Here is a 14,631-nt window from a genome sequence, read left to right on the forward strand (position 1 = left end):
AAATTCATTGATTAGCTCCAGTAGTTTTCTGGTAACATCTTTAGGATTCTCTATGTATAGTATCATGTCACCTGCAAACAGTGATAGTTTTACTTCTTTTCTGATTTGGATTCCTTTTATTTCTTTTTCTTCTCTGATTGCTGTGGCTAAAACTTCCAAAACTATGTTGAATAATAGTGGTGAGAGTAGGCAACCTTGTCTTGTTCCTGACCTTAGTGGAAATGGTTTCAGTTTTTCACCATTGAGAATGATGTTGGCTGCTGGTTTGTCATATATGGCCTTCATTATGTTGAGAGATATTCCCTCTATGCCCACTTTCTGGAGGTTTTTTATCATAAATGGGTGTTGAATTTTGTTGAAAGTTTTTCTGCATCTATTGAGATGACCAAATGGTTTTTATCCTTCAATTTTTTAATGTGGTTTATCCCATTGATTGAGTTGTGTATACTGAAGAATCCCTGCATTCCTGAGATAAACTCCACTTGATCATGGTGTATATTCTGTTTAATATGCTGTTGGATTCTGTCTGCTGGTATTTTGTGGAGGATTTTTGTATCTATGTTCATCAGTGATATTGCCCTGTATTTTTCTTTTCTTTGTGACATCTTTGTCTGGTTTTGGTATCAGGGTGATGTGGCCTCGTAGAATGAGTTTGGGAGTGTTCCTCCCTCTGCTATATTTTGGAAGAGTTTGAGAAGGATTGTGTTAGCTCTTCTCTAAATGTTTGATAGAATTTGCCTGTGAATCCACCTGGTCCTGGGTTTTTGTTTGTTGAGAGATTTTTAATCACTGTCTCAATTTCAGTGCTTGCGATTGGTCTGTTTATATTTTCTATTTCTTCCTGGTTCAGTCTCGGAAGGTTGTGCTTTTCTAAGAATTTATCCATTTCTTCCATGTTGTCCACTTTATTGGCATATAGTTGCTTGTAGTAATCTCTTATGATCCTTTGTATTTCTGCAGTGTCAGTTGTTACTTTTTCTTTTTCATTTCTAATTCTATTGATTTGAGTCTTCTCCGTTTTTTTCTTGATGAGTCTGGCTAATGGCTTATCAATTTTGTTTATCTTCTCAAAGAAGTAGCTTTTAGTTTTATTGATCTTTGCTATCGTTTCCTTCATTTCTTTTTCATTTTTTTCTGATCTTATCTTTATGATTTCTTTTCTTCTGCTAACTTTGGGGTTTTTTTTTTTCTTCTTTCTCTAATTGCTTTAGATGTATGGTTAGGTTGCTTATTTGAGATATTTCTTGTTTCTTTAGGTAAGATTGTATTGCTATAAACTTCTCTCTTAGAACTGCTTTTGCTGCATCCCATAGGTTTTGAGTCATTGTGTTTTCATTGTGATTTGTGTCTAGGTATTTTTTTATTTCCTCTTTGATTTCTTCAGTGATCTATTGCTTATTTAGTAGTGTATTGTTTAACCTCCATATGTTTGTATTTTTTACAGATTTTTCTTGTCATTGATATCTAGTCTCATAGCATTGTGGTTGGAAAAGATACTTGATATGATTTCAATTTTCTTAAATTCACCAAGGCTTGATTTGTGACCCAAGATATGACCTATCCTGGAGAATGTTCCATGAGCACTTGAGAAGAATGTGTATTCTGTTGTTTTTGGATGGAATGTCCTATAAATATCAATTAAGTCCATCTTGTTTAATGTATCATTTAAAGCTTGTGTTTCCTTATTTATTTTCATTTTGGATAATTTGTCCATTGGTGAAAGTGGGGTGTTAAAGTCCCCTACTATATATGTGTTACTGTCGATTTACCCTTTTATGGCTCTTAACATTTGCCTTATGTACTGGGGTGCCTCAATGTTGGGTGCATAAATATTTACAATTGTTATATCTTCTTCTTCGATTGACCCCTTGATCATTATGTAGTGTCCTTCTTTGTCTCTTGTAATAGTCTTTATTTTAAAGTCTGTTTTGTCTGATATGAGAATTGCTACTCCAGCATTCTTTTGGTTTCCATTTACATGGAATATCTTTTTCCATCCCCTCACTTTCAGTCAGTATGTGTCCCTAGGTCTGAAGTGGGTCTCTCATAGACAGTATATATACGGGTCTTATTTTTGTATCCATTCAGCCATTCTGTGTCTTTTGGTTGGAGCATTTAATCTATTTACATTTAATGTAATTATTGATATGTATGTTCCTCTTACTATTTTCTTAATTGTTTTGAGTTTGCTATTGTAAGTCTTTTCCTTCTCTTGTGTTTTCTGCCTAGAGAAGTTCCTTTAACATTTGTTGTAAAGCTGGTTTGCTGGTGCTGAATTCTCTTAGTTTTTGCTTGTCTGTAAAGGTTTTAATTTCTCTGTTGAATCTGAATGAGATCTTTGCTGGGTAGAGTATCCTTGGTTGTAGGTTTTCCCTTTCATCACTTTAAATATGTCCTGCCACACCCTTCTGGCTTGCAGAGTTTCAGCTGAGAAATCAGTTGTTAAGCTTATGGGGATTCCTATGTATATTATTTGTTGCTTTTCCCTTGCTGTTTTTAAAATTTTTTCTTTGTATTTAATTTTTGATAGTTTGATTAATATGTGTCTTGGCATGTTTCTCCTTGGATTTATCCTGTATTGGACTCTGTGTTTCCTGGAGTTGATTGACTATTTCCTTTCCCATATTAGGAAGATTTCAACTATAATCTCTTCAAATATTTTCTCAGTCCCTTTGTTTTTCTCTTCTTCTTCTGGGACCCCTATAATTCAAATGTTGGTATGTTAAATGTTGTCCCAGAGGTCTCTGAGACTGTCCTCAATTCTTTTCATTGTTTTATCTTTATTCTGCTCTGCAGTGGTTATTTCCACTATTTTATTTTCCAGATTACTTATCCACTTTTCTGCCTCAGTTATTCTGCTATTGATTCTTTCTAGAGAATTTTTAATTTCATTTATTGTGTTATTCATCATTGTTTGTTTGCTCTTTAGTTCTTCTAGGTCCTTGTTAAATGTTTCTTGTATTTTCTCCATTTTATTTCCAAGATTTTGTATTATCTTTACTGTCATTACTCTGAATTCTTTTTCAGGTGGACTGCCTATTTCCTCTTCACTTGTTTGGTCTGGTGGGTTTTTACTTTCCTCCTTCATCTGCTGGGTATTCCTCTGTCTTCTCATTTTGCTTAACTTACTGCATTTGTTGTCTCCTTTTCGCAGGCTGCACGTTCGTACTTCCTGTTGTTTTTGGTGTCTGCCCCCAGGGGGTAAGGTTGGTTCAGTGGTTTGTGTAGGCTTCCTGGTGGAGGAGACTGGTGCTTGTGTTCTGGTGGATGAGGCTGGATCTTGTCTTTCTTGTGGGCAGGAGTGCATTCGGTGCTGTGTTTTGGGGTGTCTGTGAACTATTATGATTTTAGGCAGCCTCTCTGCTAATGGCTGAGCTTGTGTTCCTGTCTTGCTAGTTGCTTGGCATGGGGTGTCCAGTACTGGAACTTGCTGGTCATTGAGTGGAGCTGGGTCTTAGCATTGAGATGGACATCTCTGGGAGAGCTTTTGCTGTTTTTTATTATAAGGGGCTGGGAGGTCTCTGGTGGACCAGTGTCCTCAACTTGGCTCTCCCACCTATGAGGCTCAGGCCTGACACCCGGCCAGAACACCAAGACCCTGTCATCCACACGGCATGTTCTGTCAAACTGTATATGATATGGACTTCCCTTGGGCTCTCTCCAGCCATGTATTCTTATGAAGAGGAGTTGAACTAACCCAATGGGTCCTTTTATCTTTGGCTGCAATGGGTCTTCGTTGCTGCACGTGGCCTTTCTTTAGTTGCATTGAGGAGGGACTACTCTTCCTTGTGGTGCGTGGGTTTCTCATTGTGGTGTCTTCTCTTGTTGCGGAGCATGGGCTCTAGGCACATGGGCTTCAGTAGTTGTGGCATGCAGGGTCAGTAGTTGTGGCACATGGGCTCTAGAGCTCAGGCTCAGTAGTTGTGGGGCTTAGTTGCTCTGTGACATGTTGGATCTTCCCGGGCCAGGGCTCGTGGTCCCGTGTCCCCTGCATTGGCAGGTGGATTCCTAACCCTTGCATCAGCAGGGAATCCCTCGATGGGGCCTTTGTATCAAAAAAGGCCAAGATCAACTCATCAGGGAGAAGAGAGAGAGGTTCATGTGAGACACACATTCATACAACCCATTTTTCAGTGTATATGTCAAGGGGCCAAGACCCCTGATCAGCACAATAAGTTATTTTGTCCATTACAGTGCACAGAACAACAGAGGGAGAGACACTTTCTTGGAGAGGTTCACACGCTCTGAAAGAGGCCAGAGCCCAGTGCCCTGGGCCCTCATTAGCTGGACCCCTCCTCTTCTTTGGTTACGGTGGCCTCAGAGGCAGCTGTTTCCTCTAATCGATCCACTGGCTTCTCCTCTTCCTCCTGGGGATAGAGGTCCAGGTGCTACTGCCTGCGCTCCTGCATGGCATGGAGCTGGTCTACACAGTCCGACTCCTTGACATCCTCTGTGCTGCAGTGGAAGCAGGAAAAGGCCACCTTGAACTGTTCCCCATACGGGCCGCTGGCCATCCCCCCAAGGCATGGGCAGTTCCAGCTGATGTTGTCTTCGTGGGGCAGGATCAGTGCGTGCTCCTCATATGGATCATTGGGGTCGTCGGCCGCCAGCTCTGCGTTCCTTGGAGTTTCATGGTCTTCTTTGGTTACAAATATGCGATCCTTCCCTTCCTGCTGGCTGTAGGCCATGGTGAAGCCCGGTGCCCCGACCTCGCGGCGATTGAGGAGGTGGCCTCACACGGTGACCTCTCCGCTGCAGGGCGGGTGGCTTTGGAGCAACATTTTAATGGGCACTCAGCAGTACTTTTGTTTGCAGAACATTGCAAAAAACACTGAGGAGAAGCTCAGACTTCAGGGAGAGAATGGAGGAGGGGGAAGGTTGACAGAGCTGCCAGGAATTACTGTGGGGAGAAGTTTCTCAGAACGGTGTGTCCTGGAACATACACCCAAAGTTATCCCTTTTCTATAGTATTTCTGTGACTAAAATAATGGTACAGTAATAATGGAGCTAATATATATCCCCATCAATTCCACGTTTTCTGCTCTCTGTCCATTCTCATCCTTTCTCTAAATCTTTTTCAGACTGCTAGGCATGTTGTCTTTTTGAGAACTTTTCTTGGCTCCTGTTAGATTTTTTTCTTTCAGTCCATGAGATTCAGCTTTATTTACAAAATGTTGGTTTTACGAGTTCATATTATTCTTTTTCTGGTGGCTCTAAAACCCCTTCTCTTGCCAGTAAAGGGAAAAAGGCAAAGAAGAGTTAGGAAGCAGCATCTCTGAAGATAAAAAACAGAAATCACTATCTAGGACATCCAAAGGCAATGAATTGAGAAACATCTAGCCAATTTCATGAGACAGTGCTGACCTCTTAGTTCTGTTCTTTTAAGGGAAGCCCCTTGCATGGATTCTACATCTCAGATTTATTAATCCACATAACTTCACATCCATCAAATCCCTGTCTTAATTTGTATTAGCTGAACTAAATGAAAATCAATCTTTGTTGAACTCAAGTTTGGGAGAGCATCTAGGGAAGCCTGGGCACAAACTTCTGGGGAAAGGTGAAGAAGTCTGGAGGTTAGCTGAACTCTTGGTTCAGAACAGCTGTAATTTTTCTATTCTTCCTGTATAGATGATTTCCTCTACCCTTTTCTTTTCTATTAAAAGCTTCATTTTAAAAAATATGATAGCAGATAACAAATAAAATTATACAACTATCCAAGTAATATTGATATATCATACATCATCTTAGCTACATACTAAGTACTGAGATAATCACTTTTTATTCACTGTGTTCTTTACTTCTCATAATAATCCTACATACTGAGTATAATTATTCACATACATGAGAAACTTAAGGCTCAAAGAGGTTACTTTTTTTTTTTTAATGAAAGCTTCTTTCTTTATTTATTTTTGGCTGTGTTGGGTCTTCGTTTCTGAGAGGGCTTTCTCTAGTTGCTGCGAATGGGGGCCACTCTTCATCGCGGTGCGCGGGCCTGTCACAGCCTCTCTTGTTGTAGAGCACAAGCTCCAGATGCGCAGGCTCAGTAGTTGTGGCTTGCGGGCTCTAGAGCGCAGGTTCAGTAGTTGTGGCTCACGGGCCTAGTTGCTCCGCGGCATGTGGGATCTTCCCAGACCAGGGCTTGAACCCATGTCGCCTGCATTGGCAGGCAGATTCTCAACCACTGAGCCACCAGGGAAGCCCCAGAGGTTACATATTTAATCCAAGGTCACACGGCAATTAAATGGCAAAGACGGGATTCAAACACAGGGCTGTCTGATTTAGAAGAATATGATTTTAACCACTGATACAATCACACAGTATTCCCTAATGTTCTGATACTTACTTAAATAATTCTGTGATTGTGTCTACAGGGATCCTTGAGTTCCCAGTTGCAGAGCTAAGGATAAAATTATACGAAGATATACATATATAACATAATAATTTATTCAATGTCCTTTAAAATATGACAATAGAAATTAAGGATTTGCATATTGCCCCTTAATCCCAGATAGTTAAATGACTTGTAAAATCAGAGAAAGGGATGCATTAGGTATCGGAACCTAAGTCCCTCATTTCTTTATCCAGCACTCTGCACACTAAATTGTGTTGTCCAAACAAGCTCCAACTCAAATATGTTGCCTCCTAAAACTTACATCTCACTTCAGGAATCACCAAGTCTCATCCAAGTCTATGAACACTCATGTTTGCTGACTGTCATCTGGTTTGGTATAAGAATACAGGCTCCATGGTGTCTACAAAGCCAACTTCTACAGTTACTTAGACCACAAGCAAAACTGGAAATCTGGGCTCAATTTACAAGATGCTCCTTCAACTCAAAGCAAAATAGAGAACAGGTTCTGCATCTCCTATCTTGGTGAGAGATGAAGTTGGGAAAGGCTGGCCTTTTTCTCATCAGACTCTGGATGCTTCCTCTGAGAGAGGTGTGAAGTTAAAGTCTGGGGAATTTCTCCCATGGTACCACGGCCTCACCTGGAAGGCAAGGGGCCCTTGTAGATCTATTCTACTTCCTTCCCACACTCTGCCACATCCTTGTATTCACCTTTCATAATTCCAACTCACCGACATAAAAATATTCCTTCCTGCATTCAGGAAATTTACAACGGCAAGAAATGGAGCCAAGTAACTTGTAGGAACTGAAGGAGATATTGGTGACTGGCAGAAACAGGAGGCTTGAAGGTAGGGCTGATAAAATAGAATATGAGAAGGATGAAATGGTGTCTCTGAGTAAGACGGAAGCAGAGCAGGAGTATGTTAAGCATTTGTAAAGATGTGAAGGGAAAGGACAGGATGATAGCTTTGTTCACCAAATCACAGTACACAAGAATGTGAGAGCACAGCTTTAATTTATAGAGAGTAGTTTTAGGGAAGATAGAGCAATAGCTTTAAACAACAGCCAATGATTCAAGAAAAATTGAAGTAAACACAATAATGATATCATTAGTTATTAACAGAAGTTAAAACTAGTTAGCCAGGCTTCCCTGGTGGCACAGTGGTTGAGAGTCCGCCTGCCGATGCAGGGGATATGGGTTCGTGCCCTGGTCTGGGAAGATCCCACATGCCGCGGAGCGGCTGGGCCCGTGAGCCATGGCCGCTGAGCCTGCACGTCTGGAGCCTGTGCTCCGCAACGGGAGAGGCCACAACAGTGAGAGGCCTGCGTACCACACACACAAAAAAAAAGTTAGCTACTTTTAAAGTTGACATGAGAAATGAAAACATGTTCCTCTTTGACCTCCTTCAGTCAGAGGTAGATATCTCCAAACGTCTTCTGTACTCCAGCCTGTATCTTTTTCACCTAGTCTTTTATTGTTTTCTCAAACACAACAAACAAACAAAAAATTGGAAGGACTGACAATCCCCTGTCTTTATTCCATCTTGGTTTTCCCTCCATACTTTTGATAGTTCCTCAGACAAACAATCATCATATAAGCTAGACTGGATTCTGAAGAAAGGTCCCATGGAAGGTAAGTAACTCTTCCAGCTGAGGGATGTGACTTTTGGAAACGACCTAAATGTCTATCAAAAGATGACTGGATAAAGAGAATGTAGTATATATATATGCAATGGAATGTTATTGTGTGACATTCAACAAGTTACTTAATTTCCTGAGCCTCACATCTCTCAGTGACACAGTTAGGGATTACAAAACTTGACTCACAGGACTGTTGGATGGATTAAATAGGACAACACATGTAGAGCACCTCCATTAATCACTGGCATGTAATGTCATGGAGTACACACACACACACACACACACAATGTTATTTCCAAAAAGATAGGTTTAACTCCATTGGTTTAGTGTTATTTTGGTTTTCCCCCAATAGTCAAGAAATAGATTGTTAAGAATGACCAAAGCACAGGAGAATAGACAAAAAGTGGGAGTGACTGGATCAGCAAGGTCTCGTCCAATGGGAACTAAATTGGAAGCTGAAAGAGCTCCATTTAGTTCTGACACTGCCATACAATGTGACTTTCGAAAAAACTCCTTTCATTCTCTTTCTAAACATGTGTTGAAATAGACTGCTATAATTATGTGCTTCTTGATTATTTCATCCTTGGAATAGATAAACAAGATAGAGAAATAATTATATAATCCAGGGTTTGAAGGAACAATGTGTTCTTAATGCTATTTTGAAAGTGGTTCTTCCAGGGCTGACTGGTGTTTGGGTGTCCACCCCTGAGCTTGAAAACCACTAGCAAGATGCCTTGCAAATATTTCACTCAAATCACCACCTCCCAGCTGGCCCTATTTGCTGTCATTTCCCTGTGCTGTCAAATAACTTCATTCATTCATTCATTCATTGATATGCTTTGAAATCCTTGGGACAAAAAAAAAAGCAATCTTTTTAGCTGGGGTTTGGTCAGTGGAGAAAAGTCTTATGGCAGAGATCTGAAACTCTACAATTCCTCTCCTTCGTTTCATCATCTAGTCACTGCAAACCCTGGAAATAGGATGAAATTCAGAAAAAGGTGGAAGAGGACAGAAAGGAAAAATTTCCAGGTTAGTAGTAGGGAGAGTATAGTGCAGAAGACGCCTGTGGATCAAGGTAAGAAGTGAACAGGCTGTGAAATTAGAGATGGTTTCCACCTCTGACTCCTCCCTGTAGAATTGTGATGGAAATGCTGCAGTGAAACGTGGGTTGGGATGACCAGTGGAAATGTAATTTAGCCTGCCCACTGCTGTTCACTTAAACAGTCCAGTAGCCAGTGCTTGTCTGAATCTTGGTGGCATCATCCCTGACTCTGATTCTTCCAATTTATCATTCTCCCTGTTTCCTGTCTTTCTTGTAATCCTACATTATTTCTTTCCCGCCACTATGAAATTTTAAAAGAGATTTTGTTGAGGGGATGAAGGGATTTTTCACTGGAGTGCTTTCTCTGGCTTTTGGTAGGAGATAAATGAGTGCAAGTAAGAATGGGATCAAAAGGAAGGGAAGAGAAACTAAAGGGAACAAGATGTAACTTTTGGGTTTGTTTTGTTTTGAGAGAGCAACAGAAGGGCAGGAGAAATGGATATGGGGTGGGGTCCGGGATGAGTAAGGAGGAGAGTCTGGAGTGAACACTTGTTTTTCTTGCTCTCGCATCAGACTGCGAGGTTTCTGAGGTTACCCTCTGGATCTTTTTATTTTCTTTAATTCATTTTTTATACAGCAGGTTCTTTTTTTTTTTTTTTTTTTTTTTGCGGTACGCAGGCCTCTCACTGTTGTGGCCTCTCCCCGTTGCGGAGCACAGGCTCCGGACGCGCAGGCTCAACGGCCATGGCTCACAGGCCCAGCCGCTCCGCGGCATGTGGGATCTTCCCAGACCGGGGCACGAACCTGTGTCCCCTGCATCGGCAGGCAGACTCTCAACCACTGCGCCACCAGGGAAGCCCTTGGAGGAGAAGTTTTTTGTTTTTTTGTTTTTTGCGGTACGTGGGCCTCTCACTGTTGTGGCCTCTCCCGTTGCAGAGCACAGGCTCCGGACGCGCAGGCTCAACGGCCATGGCTCACAGGTCCAGCCGCTTCGCGGCATGTGGGATCTTCCCGGACCGGGGTACGAACCCGTGTTCCCTGCATCGGCAGGCGGAGTCTCAACCACTGCGCCACCAGGGAAGCCCAGCAGGTTCTTATTAGTTATCTATTTTATACATATTAGTATATATATGTCAATCGAAGTCTCCCAATTCATCCCCCCGCCCCCACTGACTTTCCCTCCTTGGTGTCCATACATTTGTTCTCTATATCTGTGTCTCTATTTCTGCCTTGCAAACCAGCTCATCTATACCATTTTTCTAGATTTCACATATATGGGTTAATATACGATATTTGTTTTTCTCTTTCTGACTGAGTTCACTCTGTATGACAGTCTCTAGGTCCATCCATGTCTCTAAAAATGACCCAATTTTGTTCCTTTTCATGGCTGAGTAATTCCATTGTATATATGTACCACATCTTCTTTATCCATTCATCTGTCGATGGACATTTAGGTTGCTTCCATGACCTTAGCCACTGGATCTTATTCATCTTTCTAACATACAACAGCTGCCCAGTGCTTGAATTGAGTCAGTATCCTATCCCTCTTATGTCCCCAATTCTCTGGTGACACAGTAGGTAGTGGAAAAGAGCACACGTTTTGGAGTCAGCAGGACTGAAATTGAGTTCTGCTCTGTCACTTGGTGATCTCTGCCATGTCTCTGATTCTCATTTTCTTTATCTGAAAAAAATGGGGGTGCTGATGGAAAGTAGTTTATAAAGTTGTAGTGAGGATTAAATAAGATAATGCATGTGAGCATCTAGCAGGCACAGTGTTGGCATATGGTAAATGTTCCATGAAAATAGTTCTTCTTCTTCTTGCTAATTAGCCATGTGACCCTGGATAAGTCATTTCCTCACTGTAGCATGTGAAGGATGACAATTGTTACATAAATTGTTGTAAAGATTTAATGAGATAATCCTTGTAAACTACCCAGTAAGAGTCTGTAATATAGTAGTTGCTCATTAAATGTTAGTTCCCTTCCTTATATTCCCAGCTGTCTTTCCCATTCTTTTCTTTCACTTTTCCTCTGAATGTAACCAGTCCTCTAGCCAAACTGAACAACTTGTTCTAAGACGTCCTTCAGTGTTTGTCATCACACCTTTGCTCATTGAATTGCATAATCTCTTTTCTGCATTCCTGTCTCTGTCTACTGCAGCCTTGGCATCTTTTAAGGCTTATCTCAAATACCACCTGCTTCACTATGTATTACGTAAGTAAGCTTCCCAACTAGGTTATCTCTCCTTCCTTAAACACTCCCTTAGCATTCTGTTTTATTTCTTTAGTAGTGCACACCTTCTTCCTCTCTGAATTACAGACATTTCTGTTCTCCGTATGTGCCACACACCCTTTCCCCAACTATTGATGGTACAATCACAGGTCTCCTCCCCTTCCCACGCCAGGCACATTTATCCACCAGGGGACAACTGACTATCTAGGGAACTGTCATCTCTGGAAAGACTGGATTCTTTCTTGCTGAAAGAAGGAAAAGACTCTCTTTCTGAATTCACATATTGAGTTAAATGCCTCTGGTGTGTCCTCATAGTAACCCTAGGACACCCTTTCCTAAATCACACCCGGGTTCATTGCAAAATACTGAAATTGTCTGTTTACATGACAGGGACCTACAATGAATTTTAAGCTCCTCAAACGGAAGTCAGGGCTTGTATTCTATTCATCTTTGTAGACCTAGTCCCATATACATTGTCTTACCTGCAAACCTTGTTCAGTGCTTGAAAACTGTAAGAGCTCAGTGAAGTTACCCTTAACAATCCACTCTCACAGTCTATCATAACACACACTAAATATATCTCTGCTGTTTAGTTGAAGTATAAATTTAATTCCTTGCAAAGATAGGAAATTGCTATAATCTGAAACACAAAATAATTATAAGTATGCTCAAAGAAGGGAAAAATACTATTTCACTCATATTTTTTCTACCTTTGGCTTATATGGTAATCCAACTATTAAATTAGCTGATTATCCACTTTGTGAAATAGCAGTGTTCCCAAAAAATTTTCAGACGATAACATTGTAAAATCAAATTATAGTGTAAGTACAGGAAAAACTGTCCTTTCTCTTCAAAGAAAACCACTTGAATAGCAAGAATTCCTCTGGAAGAGTAAAACAAGAAATGTTCCCTTACTGTGTGTGGGATGTAAATTTTCTTCTTGAGGGTTTTTCTTTCCATGTAGATTTTTACACATGGATCTGCTGGAGCGAGCCTGTATATACAAGTTGAGGTCATAGAGAGAAACTGACTCCATGTACAGCACCAAACGTTTGCAGATTACAGATATAAGAATTCCAGTGGGGCTTCCCTGGTGGCTCAGTGGTTGAGAATCCGCCCGCCAATGCAGGGGACACGGGTTTGAGCCTGGTCTGGGAAGATGCCGCACGGTGCAGAGCAACTAAGCCTGTGCATCACAACTACTGAACCTGTGCCCTAGAGCCCGTGAGCCACAACTACTGAGCCCGTGGGCCACAACTACTGAAGCTCACATGCTTTGAGCCTGTGCTCTGAAACAAGAGAAGCCACCACAATGAGAAGCCCGCGCACCACTACGAAGGATAACCCCCGCTCGCAACTAGAGAAAGCCCATGTGCAGCAGCGAAGACTCAACGCAGCCAAAAATAAGTAAATAAATTTATCAATCAATCAATTTATTAAAAAAAGAATTTCAATGGACAGAAAACAAGAGAAAATAGGAAGATGGTCAAAAGGCCATCATAATTAAATAATTAAATTAACTACTTTTTCCATTAAGTTAAAAAATGAATAATATTTATTAAACAGTTTCATTTCTTTCTTGTCTTCCCATTTTTTCTGGTTCACCAAAACAAACCTCTCATCTATGCCAACTATCTTAAAACAAAGCACAATTTTTGTTAGAAAAGGAAAAATGTGAATGTCTTATCTAGAAGTAACATACAAAAAGTTCATTCACAAAAAAAAGAGACTAAGGCTATCTCCTCTCTCTCCACATGCAATTTTTTTTTTCGTTCCCTGAACATTTGCTGAATAGCTGAAAGGAAGAAAATTTTGTGCCATTTTTGCTTTTCCCAGAAGTTGTGCTGTATTTCTTGGAATGAATTTCAGTACTTTCTTTCCATCTTCAGATGACATATGAACTTTCTCACAAGGTCAGCAGCCAGAGCTGGAGGATTTGTGGGGATAAACATTTTGAAGCCAAAGATTCTTGGGAACGAGAAAAAACTCGAATACAGATATTGGCTGTTCTCTATACCGTGGACTCTTGAGAAGAGCAGGGCTTAAATACTTAATATTTTGGTGCCAGGAATAAATCAAATGGACAATGGTGCAAAACTAAAAATGTTCCTGGGACAATTGGAGGTCAGTTGGCAACCTTAACTTGGACTTCTCAGCCTTACATTTGGTCTTCATGTTGTGCTTTGTACCTAAACACACCCCTTCGAGGGCCAGGCACAGTTCCTCTGGCTGAGATTTTTCCTGTCTGTGCTCAAGGAGAAGTAAAAAAATGGACCCACTGCTCCTCATGCCAGCGTGTCTTTCTGTTGCACAAAAAGAAAGCAACCACATGGACTGCCATGAAGAGATTTGGCAAACCTGGCTTGTAGGGTTGATTTCCATATGGTGTAAGATTAGAATTAATTATTCAAACGAGGGCAGTTAAAGAACCCTCAGGCATTTTGAATGTTCTGAAAAAAAAAAAAAAACTCAAGAAAGGAAAAGATACTGGAACATTTCAGTGAATATCTAAATAAATTTATACAGGCCTTGGCATATAACTTATTATTTAAACTATCTAATCTAGGACTTAAATGATACCTTAAAGAAAAAATTCCCACTAGTGACATGCACAAAAATTGATTAAAAAAAATAGAATATATGCATACAAAAGAAGCAATTCTTATTACTCTTCAAAGAGGATCAGGATAAAGAGTATGCAAACAACTGAGCAAGTCTATAATAAAAATCCATAATAAATGCATGTAAATACAAAATATAGTCTAAAATATTATCTTGATAAAGAGAATATAGTTTATCTTTATAAAGTTCTTATGGAGACGCTTGGAACTCTCAACTGACTTGTCCAAAAAGATATCATGGCTCAGATGCCTTGGGTTTTACCTGACTTCAAACAGTTCTCTGTGTGCATGTTTATATGTGAGTGTAGATATAATTTGTATTGGATTATATATCATTCATATTAGATTATAAGTATCTAAAGAGTGAAGATTATGTATTCTAACATACATAATATCTGTATTCTAATATAACACATGATGCATTGCTTGGCAAATAGTAAGCACTTAATAATTATTTGCTAGATAGAATTTATAAAAACAAGTTAACATATTACTGACAGGGCCGTTTCTAAGCACAATAATGATAATTCATTCATTTGCTAATTTTTCTACAAGACTTTTTTTTTCACACACACACACACACACACACACACACACACACACTGTATTTTATTTTTACAAGAGATAAATAGACTGACACCAAGCATTGTAAATGGATGACCACAACAAAAGCAACAATGATTGCAACTACCAAACACGAAACACACTCATACTATGTCATTATATTGACATCCAGTCCAGTAATCC

General features: G+C 40.2%; 1 pseudogene; it reads right to left on the reverse strand.

The window, feature by feature from the left end:
- Nucleotides 1–4,280: 4,280 nt before the first annotated feature.
- LOC132499354 (mitochondrial intermembrane space import and assembly protein 40-like) lies at nt 4,281–4,688 on the reverse strand (annotated as a pseudogene).
- Between the last annotated feature and the right edge of the window lie 9,943 nt (nt 4,689–14,631).

Source organism: Mesoplodon densirostris, chromosome 11 (genome assembly GCF_025265405.1).
Source record: "Mesoplodon densirostris isolate mMesDen1 chromosome 11, mMesDen1 primary haplotype, whole genome shotgun sequence".
Lineage (NCBI taxonomy): Eukaryota > Metazoa > Chordata > Mammalia > Artiodactyla > Ziphiidae > Mesoplodon > Mesoplodon densirostris.